Genomic DNA, 19,096 nt, shown 5'->3' on the forward strand with positions numbered 1-19,096 from the left:
ACGGACCGGGTCACCACTACACTGAGACTACAACCCCCAGCAATCCGGCTCCGGGTATCCCCTGCACAGCACAGGCCCAGGGGGCGCGTCAAATGCTATTAATCTCGTCTTCTATATCAATAATAAATTAATTAATTAAATAATAGTGGACCCAGCACTGAACCTTCTGGGACACCACTTCTAACCATTCAGTGTGGATATTCAGAGTATATTATCCTATAAACAATTAAGTTCAAATACTTAAATGAGAAAATAAATTTTTTATTTTATCAACAACGCTCAAAATTAAAAATATGGAATTTTAAAAACAGAACCATAATGGTCAAAAAGATTACATGGCAGAAAAGCTAAATACGGGCAATAAAGTACATAATGTAATATGCAGTGATAATATTTTGCAGGAATGGAACATAAATATACTATGATGTAATTGCAAGATATATATATACTAGCTATTGAGCCCGTTCTACACCCGGGTGGCGAGCATTTTTATTGGTATATGGTCTCCCATGCTGGTATTTGTGCTGCTCCCATCCTGGTATTTATGCTGCCCCCATCCTGGTACTTGTGCTGCTCCCATCCTTGTATTTGTGCTGCCCTCATCCTGTTCCCCCATCCTGTTATGTGCTACCCTCATCCCTATCCTGGTATACATGGCACACCTCATCCCTATCCTGGTATGCATGGCATCCCTCACCCCCAATCCTGGTATGCATGGCACCCCTCACCCCCAATCCTGGTATGCATGGCACCCCTCACCCCCAATCCTGGTATGCATGGAACCTCTCACCACTAATCGTTGTATGCATGGCACCCCTCATCTCTATCCTGATATGCATGGCACTCCTCATCTCTATCCTGGTATGCATGGCATGCCTCATCCTTATCGTGGTATGCATGGCACCCCTCACCTCCAATCCTGGTATGCATGGCACCCCTCACCCCCAATCCTGGCATGCATGGCACCCCTCATCCTAATACTGGCATACATGGCACCCCTCATTCTGGTATGCAAGGCTCCCTCATCCCTATCCTGGTATGCATGGCACCCCATCCCTCATCCTGGTATGCATGGTACCCCTTATCCTTATCCTGCTATACATGGTACCCCTCATCCCTGTCCTGGTATACATGGAACCCCTCATCCCTATCCTGGTATGCATGGCACCTCTCATCCCTATCCTGGTATGCATGACACCCCTCATCCCTATCCTGGTATGTATGGTACCCCTCATCCTGGCATGCATGGTACCCCTTATCCCTATCCTGGTATGCATGTCATCCCATCCCTCATCCTGGTATGCATGGTACCCTTCATCCCTATCCTGGTATACATGATACCCCTCATCCATATCCTGGTATACATGGTACCCCTCATCCCTATCCTGGTATGCATGGCCCCTCATCTGAATCCTGGTATGCATGCCCCCCCAGATCCCTATCCTGGTATGCATGGTACCCCTCATCCCTATCCTGGTATGCATGGCACCCCTCATCCCTATCCTGGCATGCATGGCATGCCTCATCCCTATCCTAGTATGAATGGCACCCTTCACCCCCAATCCTGGTATGCGTGGCACCCCTCACCCCCAATCCTGGTATGCATGGCACCCCTCATCCCAAATCCTGGTATGCATGGCACCCATCATCCCAATCGTGGCATGCATGGCGCCCCTCATCCTGGTATGCATGGCTCTCTCATACCCAATCCTGGTATGCATGGTACCCCATCCCTCATCCCTATCCTGGTATGTATGGTACCCGTCATCCCTATCCTGGTATACATGGTACCCCTCATCCCTATCCTGGTATGTATGGCCCCTCATCCGAATCCTGGTATGCATGGGAGCCCTCATCCTCCAATCCTGGTATACATGGCACCCCTCATCCCTCAATCCTGGTATGCATGGCACCCCTCATCCCCAATCCTGGTATGCATGGCATCCCCCATCCCCAATTCTGGTATGCATGGCACCCCTCATTTCAAATCTGGTATACATGGCACCCCTCATCCCAATCCTGGTATGTATGGCACCACATCTCTCATCCTGGTATGAATGGGAGCCCTCATCCCAATCCTGGTATGTATGGTACTCCTTATCCCCCAATCCTGGCATGTATGGTACCCAATCCCTCATCCTCGTATGCAATGCTTTCTCATCCTCAATCCTGGTATGTATGGCCCCCTCATCCCTATCCTGGTATGCATGGCACTCCTCATCCCCCAATCCTGGTATGCATGGTACCCCTCATCCCCAATCCTGGTATGCATGGTACCCCTCATCCCCCAATCCTGGTATGCATGGTACCCCTCATCCCCCAATCCTGGTATGCATGCTACTCCTCATCCCCCAAACCTGGTATTCATGGTACCCCTCATCCCTCAATCCTGGTATGCATGGTACACCTCATCCCCAAATCCTGGAATGTGTTGTCCCCTCACCCCCAATTCTGGTATGCATGGTCCCCTCACCCCCCTATCCTGGTATGCATGGTACCCCTTACCCATCAATCCTGGTATGTATGGTACCCCTCATCCCCAATTCTGGTATGTGTGGCCCCCTCATCCCCCAATCCTGGTATGTGTGGCCCCCTCACCTCCCAATCCTGGTATGTATGGTACCCCTCATCCCCCAATCCTGGTATGTATGGTAACCCTCATCCCCCAATTCTGGTATGCACGGTCCCCTCGTCCCCCAATCCTGGTATGCATGGTACTCCTCACCCCTAAATCCTGGTATGCATTGTCCCCTCATCCCCCCAAATCTGGTATGCATGGTACCCCTCACCCCACAGTCCTGGTATGCAATGGTCCCCTCATCCCCCAATCCTGGTATTCATGGTATCCCTCATCCCCCAGTCCTGGTATGTGTGGCCCCCTCATCCCCCAATCCTGGTATGCATGGTCCCCTCACCCCCAATCCAGGTATGTGTGGCCCCCTCATCCCCAATCCTGCTGTGCGGCCCCCTCATCCCCCAATCTTGGTATGTGTGGCCCTCTCATCCCCCAATCAAGGTATGTGTGGCCCCCTCATCCCCCAATCTTGGTATGCATGGCATCCCTCATCCCTTTCACACTGCACACATGCAGAAAAAAAGAAAAACACTTATACTCACCTTTCTTCCCTGTGCTCCAGCGCTACGGTGTCCTGTTCTGCCGGAGGCCGGGGGAGAAGTGTATGCGCGTGCCCATACCGTGCTGTCCGGCGTCATTTTGCGGAAGACACACTGCAAATGTGTCTTCAGTAAAACGGCACCGGATAGCGCTATGCACATGCGCTAATTCCAACGCCTTCACTCCTGCCCGGTGAAGAGAGGCACCGCGGCAACGCTCCTCCCGGTCAGGTAAGTATGTAAGTATGGCGCCGGAGATTGCGGTATGCATTCAGTGTCTACGCATACTGTGATCTCCGGCGCCATACACACTCCTCTTACCTGTAACGGCTCCATGCATGCTTCTGTCTGGAGCCAGACTGCGCAGGCTTGTTGCGCTTGCACAGTCTATAAAGGCTTCAGACAGAGACACGCATCCCCGGTTATATTATAGATATATATGTATATATGAATGCATATTCATAATACACCTGGTGGTATGGTGGATAAGTAAGTGTCAGTGTAAGATACTGTATATCATACATTACTCGTATAGAGACATGTGGATCAGGGTATAAGACACAAAGTGCACAACTATAGTAATGATCCACTGTCAATGAGAAGATAAAGTGCCTAGTGCCATATATCATGAACATGATTCTAAATACTAAACATGATTGTAGAAATTGCAAAAATGGACCTATACCAGAATGTGCCTGTATCACTGCAATGGCATTAGCCCCAATGTACATTTCTTCAGGGTGGTCAGTGTAGCAGTCATTCACCATAACTGTCTGGGAGTCAGTTTTCGATGCATTTACAAACCTTACTGTTCCACTTCAGCTCTCATTGGTCCCTACAATGTTGATCACGAGGTACCAATGGGTTACCATGGTAGGAAGGGGCCTGCCATGTTAGTCCTCATCTAAAGCTTAGACACAGGTTGTGCTTCACAGGAGAACCACAATTTTGCTACATACTGCAATACTGTGGTATTGTAGCATATAGTATAAGTAATCAAATTATTTTAGTACAGTGGCTGAGCACCTTCATAACACTATTACCCTGCAGATTAACTATGATCTGCAGGAAAGTAGCATTACACGACCTAACAAGTTCCATATAAAAGCTGAACGATGAATAAGATTGGACACAATATATTCCATATATACTGTACATTCACATGCAGATAGAAACTTTGAGATATTTTCCTGAAGTACATTTAATATAACTGCATTATCTGTGAAATATAATGTATGACAAGTATCCAAAATGTTGATCAATCTGCAGGTCATGCGCTAATATCTAATATATATTTACACTGTGACTGTCTTATCCTGGGTCAGGAGCGTCATTCCACATATGATCCACTTCTACTTATGGGAATAAAAGACAATAATGGACAGTTATGGTAACAATACATTTAACAATTGGTCAGACTAAAATTGTAAAGTCGTAAGACTGTAAACTATAGTGGGGCAATCTGACCTAAACCTATATTCCTGGTCATATAGAGAATCCTGGAAATAAATAAAAGGGGTTTAAGTTGCACCCTGACTTTGATGTTTGAGGGCATGAAAAGACCACTCTACCACACAAGAGACATCAGTGTTGTAAATGACACACGGCGATTGGAGATCAGTGACATACAGTAATTTTCTTTGGGGTCCAAAAGTTTCAAGTTATGAAGATAATCATGAAAAATTAAGCAAATACAACTTGCAATAATTATTATTGAATGGTTATGTTGAAATTGATTACTGAAATTTAAACTTTTTGGAAAAAAACACTCATTTATGAGTTTACATATTTCAGTTTTTGCTTAACATATAATAAAGACAAATTGTAGCCTCTATGAGTAACAGGTAGTGTTCCATAATTGTGGGTTTGCATGGTGTGGGCTTAATTTTAATACCAGCTTAGTACTAAATAATGTGATATGCTGTGAGACACATTTCAGCTCAAAATAAATAGATGGAATTAAAACTCTACAGAGAGAATAGGATTCACCCCCTATTGAGCAGGTTTTGCAATATTTTGGAAGCTATGGAGAATATTTTAAAAGATTCAGTATCTCAGCGTGAATGTTTTCTCCCATAGAGTTTACTAATTATTGGTTCATGTTGAATGGAAAAAATGTGAAAATTAAAACACCTGGGTACTCAAAAAGAAAAATGCCAAGTACAGAGAACTCATTGCTTATAATTACCTAGCATCGAGTCCCGTCCACCCATTGTTGTCCAATAAATGATTTCTCCATAAATTATCCAGTCTACTTTTCTAAATTTTTGAGTTTTCCCTCAATTTTTCTACATAGATTTTAGGGTGTGTCTACTGTACATTTAGCGATTTTATGGCGTTAACCACCAAATTGTGAATATTTACCAATCAGCAGGCTTTTAAAAACCACACTGTGCTTCAGATGTTCAATAAATGATCTGTTCTGTGTGCATAGGCTTCTATTGTTCTCATGGGTACAAGTCTGGTTTACACAACAGCCAAAAAAATAACAGAAGAATAGCCAAAAGATCATTTCACCCAATAAATGTAATCTTCATTTTAGGAGCGTTTAGGAACGTTTGTTCACAATAATCATGCAGTGCAAAATGCATCTTAAAGGCCAGCCTATCCCTCATAGCTATCGACTCTTTCACATGTCGTGATATTTCCGGAACCAGAAAAACCAGTACCAGAGATATCCGTGTCTGTGTGCACCTGGGTGGCACATGTGCCACCCGTGTGCCACATCAGGAGCACACGTACCGGCGCCTGGGAATTAGCGGTATAGTTAGCGCTGTTCCCAATCAGAACTAGCAGGGGACCATGATGAGAGTATTAGTCTGCTCCTGCAATGTCCACCTGTAAAAATAACAATAAAATAAAAAAATCCATATACTCACCTGTCCTAAGTCTCCCCAGCTGTAATCCATGCGATTGCTCACACCAAGAAGCTGTGTGCGGTATGTGATTACACGTATCCATTGACTTGAATGGGTCCATGCGATCTGTGCGGCCGGCCAAAAACGGACATGTCTATGTATGGAGCACACGGACACACAGTCCGTGGAAACACACTGACATGTGCACAGACCCATAGATTTGAATGGGTCTACTTGTGTCAGTGTCTCCAGTACATGTGGAAACTGTCACCACACATACCGGATACACTGACGTGTGAAAGAGCCCTTAGGTTAAGTTGCCACAATCTGTTTTTAGTGAGTTTTTGATTTGCTGAGCAAAAACTTAGATGCTTAGGCCACGTGCACATGTTAACTATTTGGTGAGTTTTTTACATCAGTATTTGTAAGTGAAAAATCAGGTGTGGAACAATCAGAGGAAAAGTATATTAGAAAAATGTGCTTTTTTTTTACCCACTCCTGGTTTTGGCTTAGAAATACTGAGGTAAAAACTCATAAAATACTCAATTTGTGCACATGTTCTTACAGTTCCAGTGTAAACTGACCTGCAGTGCGTGTTTCAAGTCCGCAACATGTTAATCTATCTTTCAAGTACGCTGAGTTTTATGTGCGAATTTTCCTCATACAATTGCATTAAATGCAAAAAATCTGCAGGGAAAAGCACATATGCGTTTTTACTGTCTTTCCCTGCAGAAAAGCACTAAAAATATGTAATATGTAATCTGCACATGACTGTATCAATAAAGTTTTGTCAAAGGCAAATACCAGGAAGTATCAAAACTAAAGCAACTTAATTTAATTCATGACATACTAACAAGAGATGAACGGAACGTCAAAAGCACAGTAAAAATGCACTCAAAAACACACTGAAAAAAACGTAAGTAGCCTGATTTACCTAATAGGTGCAGAAAATCTGCAACATCAAAAACGCATCATATAATCATGGTGGGAATGTAGCCTAAGGCTATGTGCCCACGATGCAGAAATGAAGCAGAAAATTTCTGCAGCATTTCTGCATCTCCCTGGCAGAAAAAACGCATGCAGATTGTGCATGCGTTTTTCCTGCAGAATACATGCGGATTCACATGCGTTTCCGCATGCAGATAGACAAGCGCTTTCCAGGCGATAGCATCACTTGGAAAGTGCTTGACAACTAGGTCACACTGTATAAATCCATGCAAACGGCATGGATTTATACAGTGTGAACGTAAAAATAAAAAAATATAAGCCATACTTACCCCCGATGCCGCCGCGTGTGCTGTCGCGCTCCTTCCTCGTTCCTTCCTGGCTTGCCGGCATCTTGCGAGACAGACTGCGGTCACATGACCGCGACGTCATCTCTGGTCCTGGAAGGTAAGCGCTGCAGGGGCCGCCGGACAGGTGAATATAAACTTTATTTTTTATTTTATTCTTTTTTTCACAGGTACAATGGTACCCAGGTCTGGATGAGAGTCTTCTCTCCTCCAGACCTGGGTACCATCCGCACATTGAACCGCATATAATCCTCTTGTACAAATGTACAGACACGGATTCTATGCGTCTCAATGCAAGTCAATGGCGGCGCTTCCGCTGCGCTTCCGCAAAATTAATGAACATCCTGCGGATTTATGAGCGCTGCAGAAACACTGCGGAAAAATCCGCAGCATGTGCATTGACATTGCGGAATGCCATTGGGGACCATGGGGTGCGGATTACCATGCGTTTTTGATGCGTTTCCACTGCGGAAATTCCGCAGCATAAACGCATGAAAAACGCATCGTGTGCACGCAGCCTAAATGAGTGCAGCTGCAGCAGAAATATGGCTTGCTAAAAAGTGTCTGGATTAGTGATGAGCGAGCGTGTTCTGTTAACCCCTTTGGCGAGCATGCTTGGGTGCTTGCCGAGTATTTGCAGCGTGCTCGAAAGTTATGTTTGAGTCACTCGTGTGCATGATTTGTGACTGTGTTAGAACCTTGCTGTTAGGTTTTTTTCCTTTGCTGGTCACATGACCTTGTTGGCCTATTTAATCCTGCTCCGCCCTTCTGGCTTTGCTGGACTTCATTGTATATCTACTTTCTAGCTAGCCTGTGCTCTGTATCTAGCTCTGTTAGTTTGCTTGGTCTACGGACCTCTATGTTCTATCTATTTTGTTTGTTCGTCTGTCTGCTACTATTTCTGTTAGGAGGTGTCCCATATTCCTCCCAGTCCTTAGTACTTGTAGGGATTCCCTCCCCACATCTATAGGTCTCCGTATAGACTAGATTAGGACTTTAGCAGGTCTGATCGCAGGATCAGGTTCCCTGTTACATCGTAGGGATTCAGCTGAGTCCTATAGTAGGGACAGATCTCCTCTCTTTCCTTAGCTTTGGTAGCAGAACATAACAGTAAGTCCAGCCAGCAAATTCTCTAAGGAAAGATTTTTCTGTTCCATCATGGTGTCGGTTCAGGATTTGGCTCATCGCCTGCAGGGACTCTCTCTGGAGGTGGCCGAGCTCCGTCAGCACGTGAGTAACTGTCCTGGAGCACATTTCTTGGAGCCTAAGGTATGTTTGCCGGATTTATTTTTTGGTGAACATCGAGAATTTTTTTCATTTAAAAATGCTTGCTTATTGTATTTTCGTTTGAGACCCAAGTCCTCTGGGGATGAATCCCAGCGCGTAGGGTTCATAATGTCACTTTTGCGCAAAGAGCCTCAGGAGTGGGCCTTTTCTTTGCAACCTAGTGATTCATGCTTCAGATCAGTGGATAGTTTTTTTTCTGCTTTGGGACTATTATATGATGATCCTGACCGTGTCGCATCAGCTGAGACTGAGTTGAGACATTTAAAACAAGGATCGGGTAATGTGGAAAAATATTGTACACATTTTCGTCGTTGGTCTACTCAAACAGGGTGGAACGATTCTGCTCTGAAAAGTCTATTTCTTGCTGGGCTCAGTGAAAGGGTTAAAGACCTGCTAATTGCTTATCCTACACCTGAGGATTTGCAACAGGCTATGCAATTAGCTATACGGGTGGATAGAAGACTGCGTGCTAGGGTTAATGAGAGCAAATCCTCTGCTATGTCAGTTTCTGGTTATGATAATGTGTGTACTAACAGTGGTGAACCGATGGAGATTGGATCGGTGGCACCTCGCTCTCAAGAAAAAGACCGTCGTTTTTCGGAAGGCTTGTGTTTCTATTGCGGAAAATCTGGTCATTTGATTAAAGGCTGTGAGCTTCGTATGAAGAAAGAAAAAAAAATGGTCAGTCATGCCCGTATTGCCTGTTTAAATTCCAAGGGTGTATTTTTAGCTGCTTCCACGATTGCTCAGGAAAAATTGATGGAATTTCGGGTGTTTGTTGATTGCGGGTCTACACTGAATGTAATTGATGGGGGATTCGTGGAAAAACTCAATTTAAAACCTGAACCTTTATCATCCCCCATTGCTGTGGTTTCTGTGGATGGCTCCCCTTTGAAGAATATTACTCTCAAGGTCTGTGAATTTCCTCTCACTATTAATGGTGTTCACCATGAGAAATTGGATTTGGTAGTGTTGAATAACTTGCCTTCTCCAGTAATATTGGGTTTGCCCTGGTTAAAATTTCACAATCCTGTACTGGATTGGTCTACCAGTGAAATTAAATCCTGGAGCCATAAATGTTATGACAAGTGTTGTAACGGGCGTATTGCAGCTTTGGATAGGGGAGAATTGCCTGTTCCTATTCAGGATTTTTGGAGAGTTTTTTCTGAGAAAGAATCGCAGGTTTTGCCTCCCCATAGAGACTATGATTGTTCTATTGAATTTGTCCCTGGAGCGACTCTTCCTAAAAGTCGTTTATTTAACCTTACTATTCCTGAGAGGAAGGCTTTGGAGGAATACATACAGACAAGCTTGGCCGCCGGTCACATTAGGCCTTCTAAGTCTCCTGTGGCGGTTGGATTTTTTTTTTGTAAAAAAAAAGGACGGCGGTTTACGTCCTTGTCTGGATTTTCGTGAGATTAACAAAATTACGGTACGCAATCCTTACCCACTGCCATTGATTCCTGATCTGTTTAACCAGTTATTGGGGGCCAAGTGGTTCTCTAAAATTGACCTTAAGGGGGCATACAATCTGTTGCGCATGAAGGAGGGTGATGAATGGAAGACTGCTTTTAACACTCCTGTGGGTCATTTTGAGAATCTGGTTATGCCTTTTGGTCTTACTAATGCTCCTGCATTTTTTCAGAATCTGATTAATGACATCCTTAGACCTTTGATCGGTAAAAATGTGGTTGTGTATTTGGATGACATTTTGATTTATTCGCCAGATCTGGAGTCTCATTGGCGGAGCGTGCGTGAGGTATTACAGTTATTAATGGACAATTCGCTTTTTGCTAAGCTGGAGAAATGTGAGTTCGCTGTACAGAGAATTAGTTTTTTGGGCTACATTATCTCCAGCAAAGGTTTTGAGATGGATCCGGTTAAGGTTCAGGCTGTGCAGGAATGGCCTAGGCCTATTGGTTTGAAATCGATACAGAGGTTTTTGGGTTTCGCCAATTACTATAGAAAATTCATAAAAAATTTTTCTAGTATTGTCAAACCTCTGACTGATCTCACCAGGAAAGGTGTTGATGCGGTTCAGTGGTCTTCTGAGGCCATTGAAGCTTTTGTGTATCTCAAGGAGAGGTTCACCTCTGCTCCCATCCTTATGCAGCCTGATGTTACTAGGCCGTTTTTGGTTGAGGTTGATGCTTCCTCTGTGGGGGTTGGCGCAGTATTGTCTCAGGATAACGGGGATGGATTACATCCCTGTGCCTTTTTTTCAAAAAAATTTTCGGAGACTGAACTGAATTACGATATTGGTAATCGGGAATTATTGGCTATTAAACTCGCATTTGAACACTGGCGCCACTTCTTGGAAGGTGCGGAATTTCCCGTTCAGGTTCTTACGGATCATAAAAATCTGATCTATCTTGATGCTGCCAAGCGCCTGAATGCCCGTCAGGCTAGGTGGGCACTGTTTTTCTCGCGGTTTAATTTCTCCGTTACTTACATCCCTGGTACTAAGAATGTTAAGGCGGATGCCTTGTCTCGCAGTTTTTCTCCCATAGTCGGTGGTGAGAAAGAGGAGAACATTTTACAAGAAGGTGTTGTGATAGCTGCTTTAGACTCCGTTTTGGAAGATGAGATTCTTAAAGCTCAGGAGAATGCCCAATCTAACACTCCTCATGGGAGGTTGTTTGTGCCTGGGACCTTTAGGAGAGATTTGTTTGTTGAGTGTCACGAATCTCGGTTGGCAGGTCATCCCGGAATCTCTGAGACCAAGAGACTGGTGGGTCGCAGTTTTTGGTGGCCTGGATGGCAGAAGGAAGTCATTAAGTGGGTGCGCCAATGTACTATATGTGCTAGATCTAAGTCCTCACATACTCCTGCTGCGGGGTTGCTTTGTCCTTTGGAGGTCCCCAGTGCTCCTTGGACACATTTGGCTATGGACTTTATAACTGACCTTCCCCCCTCTGAGGGTTTTACTGTCATCTGGGTGGTCGTGGACCGTTTTAGCAAGATGTGTCACTTGGTTCCCTTCGTCAAACTGCCCTGCGCTAAAACTCTCGCTAAGGCCTTTGTCAAGGAAATTGTCAGACTTCATGGCGTTCCTACTGACATTGTTTCTGATAGGGGTCCTCAGTTCGTGGCTCGTTTTTGGCGTGCCTTTTGTGACAGGTTGGGAATTCATTTGTCGTTTTCGTCCAGATATCATCCTGAATCTAATGGCCAGACAGAAAGGAAAAACCAGGATGTTGAGCAGTTCTTGCGTTGTTTTGTGGCAGACAATCAAGAGGGGTGGTCTGAGTTTCTGCCACTTGCCGAATTTGCTCTGAACAATCATACATCTTCTTCTGCTGGTTGTTCGCATTTTTTTTGTTGTTCTGGGAGACATCCGTCGTTTGGGTCGTTCTCCAAGTTGGGATCTGCCGTGCCTGAGGAGGAGAATTTTTCCGGTGATTTGGAAAGAGTTTGGACGGATGTGCGTGGTAATCTTCAGGAGGCCAACAGAAAATCTAAAGACTACTTTGATAGGAAACGACAGGAGGTTTTGTTCGCTGTTGGTGACATGGTTTGGTTGTCCTCTAGGAATCTGCGGTTGAGGATTCCTTCTAAGAAATTGGGTCCCAAGTTTGTAGGGCCCTTTAAGGTGCTTCAGGTTGTCAACCAATCTGCTGTTAGGTTGGAGGTTCCTACCTCCTGGAGAATTAATCCGGTCTTTCATGTCTCTCTGTTAAAAAAAGCTGTTGTGTCGGATGGTGACGCCTCTGCCTCTGTTCCTCCGGTGGTGGAGGACGGGGAATATGAAATTTCTCGCATCCTTGACTCTAGACGGTATAGAGGTAGTTTGCAGTATCTTGTGGCCTGGAAAGGTTTCGGAGCCGAGGATAACTCTTGGGTGAGGTCAGATGATGTTTCCGCGTCCAGACTTATCAGAGCGTTTCACAGGAGATTTCCTGATAAGCCTGGTCCTAGGGGATCCGGAGGATCCTCTTAGAAGGGGGGGTACTGTTAGAACCTTGCTGTTAGGTTTTTTTTCCTTTGCTGGTCACATGACCTTGTTGGCCTATTTAATCCTGCTCCGCCCTTCTGGCTTTGCTGGACTTCATTGTATATCTACTTTCTAGCTAGCCTGTGCTCTGTATCTAGCTCTGTTAGTTTGCTTGGTCTACGGACCTCTATGTTCTATCTATTTTGTTTGTTCGTCTGTCTGCTACTATTTCTGTTAGGAGGTGTCCCATATTCCTCCCAGTCCTTAGTACTTGTAGGGATTCCCTCCCCACATCTATAGGTCTCCGTACAGACTAGATTAGGACTTTAGCAGGTCTGATCGCAGGATCAGGTTCCCTGTTACATCGTAGGGATTCAGCTGAGTCCTATAGTAGGGACAGATCTCCTCTCTTTCCTTAGCTTTGGTAGCAGAACATAACAGACTGCTTGATAGCTTTTTGGTTCAGAGGGGGCAAAACTTTTGAGTGGGCCCCTAACCAGGTAACCCTGATTACAGCTATGGTGACGCACCCCAATAGTGGATGTAGGAGAACCTCAGCAGATGACTGCGCTGTTACTAAAAATAATCTCTATACAAAGACCAACACTGATATTACAGCCATGTTGTGACATCAGTCTTGCAGAACATATGAGATCACAGCACAGTTATATATAGTAACTTACAGCTGACGTTCTTTCTGATGGAATCATTCACTTTTCCCATTTTTTCCATCTGGCCCAGAACAACACGACAACTTCTCCAGGACTCGTCTGCAGAGATTACAACAAAGACACATTTGACTCCTTACATTTCACACCCATTTGACTCCATACATTTCACGCGCACGCCCATACAGTTACACTAGTGTAGCTCTGGGTGGGCCACTCAGAGTGCGGGGCCCGGAGCCACTGCCCCCTCTGCTCACCCGGTAGCTACGGTACTGATGTGAGGAATGCCTAACAAACAGGCATTCCTCACAAGTATTAAAGCTGTCAAACAGTCGCAAATCATGCACATGGAGTGACTCAAACATAACATTCAAGCACACCGAAGATGCTCGAAAAACACCTGAGCATGCTTGTAAATCTCGAGTAATGAGCATGGTCGCTCATCACTAGTCTGGATATCTAGCAAATTGGTATTTCTGTCACCAAGTGATGCCAGTTGAAGCCAAGTATGTGAGCATAAAATGGAATGTACATAAGTTATTTTCTATTTATATATTTTTTCTAGACTATATATGCGGAGGATGTTTGTGTGGGGGGTCAACAGGAGGGTATTGTTCTATATGATGATGCCTAATAAACAATATTATAGAAGTAGTATATTACATATTTTTTGGGCATTTAAACAATCTGTGCTTGTTTGCAATCTATATAATTTATGCCACCAATAAGCACAATGCAATCAGCCATTAATGAATATTCCGAAATAGCACTTCTATCAATGGACCAAACCAAATTCACATAACAGATGCACTCTATTTCTAAAATCCATTGTGTGTAGACATTTAGAGAAAATGAACTGACCTTGATTCCTAGCATCTGAATAATCAAAAAAAACTGTTTTATAAAATAAGGAAAAAGGCTAAAAAAAACCCTCAAAGTATTATGCAAAATGTACATCTATAACTTCAAAGGCTTTTTTCTTTTTATCCAATTTCCATACTTTAGCGAAAGATCAAGACAATTAGTTTTAAACATATAGCTTATAAAATCAGGCATAGTCTGTGGGTAAAGTCTTCTCTTGAAAATCAAGTCACGCAGGCTGCCTTCATTAAGTACATCTAGAATAAGCACAGCATTAACTGACTAATGCGAGGCACAATGCCAAATGCAGCCTAATCAGACTGGATTCCAATTTTTAGAATAGATGAACCAGTGACTTTATGTTGCCCTCATCAAGGAATAGTGATATTGTCATCAAGGCTTAGTTACTCTGCACTTTCTATATCACATTCTAAGCTGTCTATTTTGTTTCTTAAATCAGCAAAAGGTTTTCATGTTCAATTTCACATGTACTTCCCTGTTAAAGACCAATTATTGCTTTGCCTCCTGCAAGAAACAGTTGAGATAGTTAGGTCTAGAGTCTTCTCTGTTCAAGCAGGCCAGATAATTTGGAGAAATTCAATTAACATAAGTGCATATGTGCATCGCTAACGGGTGTGAGAAAGAAGGCGGTGACAGGAAGGGGAATGCAACAGATTTCAATTATTCAATCATCCTTCCTGGTGCAAAAGGAGTTAAATGGTACACTTCTGTTATGCATATATTTGCAAGTCTTGCCTAGGAACACAGTTGCCGAATTCCTTGTTTCCTGTGATTATTTTTGTTTTATTCTTTTAATTAAGGGAAAGAATGAATAAGTAAGAACGTACTTACGCAATTCTTTGATTATGAAATTCCATTAAATTACAGTATTTCTGTAGAAAATTCCAAACAACTCAATTATTTCTCTTTGGGCTCATTCACACAAATATATTTTCGGTCTTACTATTGTCTATTAAAGAATGGGCCGCACTTTGACTGATGTTATTCAATTGTATGAAATCGTGGAATGTAACGAGTTTTTTCTATAATCAGATGGGACCCGCCCATTTAAGTCTATAGGTAAGCAAAAAAAAATCGGATTCCAAACGTATAACATCCGATTCTTAAGGATACATGGGAATTCTGTAAAATAGGAAACTGCAAATGCTCTTGTAAATTATAGCTGCTGCTGTAAAAAAACGGATTGCACAAGGATGACAAGTGAGAAAAAAAATTGTCCTTGTTTTCTGGATGAAACTCTGACAGTATGGTCGTGTGAACTTAGCCTTTCTTAGACTCTGTTCACATCACAGGTGTATATGCTGAAAAAACATCCTAACATGTACACTGGACAAATCAGTAGCCTATTACGGACGACACATGTGAAAAAGATGTACTTTTGCCTTGAATCGGCATACCTGTTCTTCAACTCTATTGGACTACCCTTTCCAGTGCAAGCACACCCCCAAAAAAGTGGTATTGCACAGTGTACATTTTTAAGAGCGGTATGGCACACTGTTAAAGAAGACCTTTCAGCAATTTTAGTATGTTAAACTGGCCACATCATAGCTACAGAACTGAATGAAATGTAATTTTTATTTTGTAATATCTCTTCTTTGGCTTGTAAAGTTTAACCCTAGAACGCATACCTGGGTCCTCGCCGGCCCGCCCTGTTAATTGTTTTCTATTTTCTGCAAGATTACTTTGGTTAGAATTTTGAAACTCTAGGTATTCCTCAGGTATATAGTTGTTTGTCATTTTTGTTTGAGTTATTCCATGTTATTTGCACACGGGCCTAAAAGGCCCCAGGTATGTGAAAATGTAGATTTTTATGGTCATGCGTTCTAGGGTTAAAGAATAAATGAAAACACAAATTTTTCTCTGGGGGTGTGTACTTCTTTCCCTGCATTAAGTTGACCAATCAAAAGCAGGCAGCAACATGCAGGGAAAAAAAGAACACGCCCCATGATAGTTTAGAGCATGTTTCTCTGTTTGAGTCAAGTAACGATAGTCATTGATCTCACTGCAGAGCTGTGTGTGACTACAAAGTTCTAGAAGCAGAGCAGAGATGAATATGGTTAAAAACACCTTTCAGCTTTCATCACGGCAGGCAGAGTCGGGGTATGGGAATACTATCTGAGGCGACAGTACTGTAAAGAAGAGCTGCAGCTGAGGATGTGCTTGTAATGAGACAAAGCTCTGCTATATTGCCCCTACCATCACACTGGTTGTAGTGATATGCAAGCAGAAAGATGCTAATCACCACACGCAACTCTGCTCTACTCCCGTTACTTTGCACACAGTTCTGCAGTAAGATTAGACAAGAGATAAGACTGTTTGTCATCACATGTCTGACACAAGAAAGCCTATTCTAAGCTATTTTGGGGTCATGTTCTTTTTCCCCTAGAAATTTCCCATGCTTATGATTGGACATCTTCATGCAGAGGAAGAAGTACACGCCCCCAGAGAAAAATCTCAGCTAACACTTGCTTTCATTTAACATAAATTATAACCTACACTTTACAAGCTAATATTTCTTCAACGGAGAGGAGAAATTAAAAATTAAAAGCTCATATTATTCACCTCTTCAATGACTAATCCATGATGTGGCTATTTCAATATGGAAAACTGGTGAAACGTCCTCGTTAAAAATTGCATACTGTTACCTCCATATGTCCATGTAACCTTCATTATGGCAGTATATTTTTTTATTGTATGCACTGGACATACATACCAAATGTAATCTAAACAGAACCTTAATTTTCTCATGTTATACAATTATATTTCACAGATTAATTGCCACATTATTTAAGGTTTCCAAGTATTGAATAATTATATCAATCACATTCATCAGAATTATGCATGCTTGCACACATACTGGTTGAATTATTTCAAAGCCCAGTCACTGTCAGAAGATTGTCAGATTTGTATATTCAGCTGAACAAACATATGGGCATTTTTTTCTGGCAATGGCATTTATTGACATTTTACAATAGGAACCCATCCTTAAAATGAGTCATGTTTCTTTGGAAACAATTTATTTTATCAAGTCTTTCAATAAAGTAAGTATAAATAATAAAACTCCTGGATAAGAGCTCGTTTACACTTGCATATTATGGTATATCCTTTTACCTTTTTATTGTAAGCATAACAAAACTTCAAAAACAGTCCCAACAAAATAGCAAAATTGCTGGTCTTTATTCCCTCTCTCACCCACAAAAATGTTTCAGTACAATATATAGTACATGTAATAGTGCCATTAAAAATGCAACTTATCTGACAAAAAGCAAGAAATAAAAAGGTTATAATGTAGATCTTAAAAGACAGGAATGTAAAATTAAAAATGTCACAGTCAAAAATGCTCATCTCCAAGGGGTCAAAAGTAGAGATGAGCGTTGTTCGACTCGAACTGTTCGCCAATCTCAAATTCGAGCTGTTTTGGGCGGTGTTCGAGCCGTTCGGCGAGCACGAACGATTTGAGAAAAATTCGGCTGTTCGAGGTTATGTTCGATAACTGTTCGTGCACCAAAATCATAACTGGATTTTTTCTCAGTAATGATGAAAATTAATGTTAATACGCAGTTTGAGTGTACAGCGGGGTGGGGGAGGGGCAGGGGATGGATCTCTGCAGGAATAATGAAGATCTCCATTTTTTTTTCTCTTTCCCGCATTTACAGTGGGGAGGTGCAATCTGTCAGCCTATCAGCAGCGCACACACGGAGCGAAGTGCTTTTTTTCACACAAGCAAGGGCATGTGTCATTGGCAGTGTATGTCACATGTCCTTGCCCTATAAGACCAAGCCATTTTCCCCGTCGCCACCATTTTCTCACTGCTGCAGCTGCGTGTTAGACGGCACCGCTGTTGCTGTGTGCGCTATACCTTGTTAATTTCAAGCCAATTTTCGCACAAATCTACAGATAGCTTGGGAGTAGGGAATAGTTGTGATTGCAGTCCTTTTAAGGACTAGGTTACAGCATTTCCTACAACTTTTATCAGGCAGGTCTGTGCTCTTAAATAGATAGATTGTGGGAGTAAAGACTAATTGTAATTGCAGTCCTTTTCAGGACTAGGTTACATCAGTTCCTATCAGTTTTTGCCAGGCAGGTCTGTGCCAGTGCTGTGCAAGTTTTTTTCACAGCATTTGGCTGAATCTAGCAAAGCTAATCCTTTTTGGCCTATTGCAGAGTGTGTTAGTCAGTGGAGTAGCCTATCTGTGTTGCAAGATATACCACCTGTGTATAGAATACCAATTTTTTTACTGCACCTAGTGAAGTAAAATCTTTTGGGCATAGCATCATTATATTAGTTCATCTATACTGACTTCCATGAGGTTGCAAACTGAATATAATTTTTTTCTGCATCTAGCTCTGAAAAAATATTTGGGCTTCTAGCAGTGTGTGGGACTTGTTCTATTAGTCCATCTATACTGACCTCCATCAGGTTGCAAACTGAATATAATTTTTTTCTGCATCTAGCTCTGAAAAAATATTTGGCCTTCTAGCAGTGTGTGGGACTTGTTCTATTAGTCCATCTATACTGACCTCCATCACGCTGCAAATTCAAAATAATTTTTTGTCTGCATCTAGCTCTGAAAAAATATTTGAGCTTCTAGCAGTGTGTGGGACTTGTTCTATTAGTCCATCTATACTGACCTCCATCAGGTTGCAAACTGAATTTAATTTTTTTCTGCATCTAGCTCTGAAAAAATATTTGGCCTTCTAGCAGTGTGTGGGACTTGTTCTATTAGTCCATCTATACTGACCTCCATCACGCTGCAAATTCAAAATAATTTTTTGTCTGCATCTAGCTCTGAAAAAATATTTGGCCTTCTAGCAGTGTGTGGGACATTCTCTATTAGTCCATCTATACTGACCTCCATCAGGTTGCAAACTGAATATATATTTTTTCTGCATCTACCTCTGAAAAAATATTTGGGCTTCTAGCTGTGTGTAGGACTTGTTCTATTAGTCCATCTATACTGACCTCCATCAGGTTGCAAACTGAATACAATTTTTTTCTGCATCTACCTCTGAAAAAATATTGGGCTTCTAGCTGTGTGTGGGACTTGTTCTATTAATCCA

This window comes from Phyllobates terribilis, unplaced genomic scaffold, assembly GCF_046119375.1.
Source record: "Phyllobates terribilis strain yellow unplaced genomic scaffold, ASM4611937v1 Scaffold_11__3_contigs__length_659146591, whole genome shotgun sequence".
Classification (NCBI taxonomy): Eukaryota; Metazoa; Chordata; class Amphibia; order Anura; family Dendrobatidae; genus Phyllobates; species Phyllobates terribilis.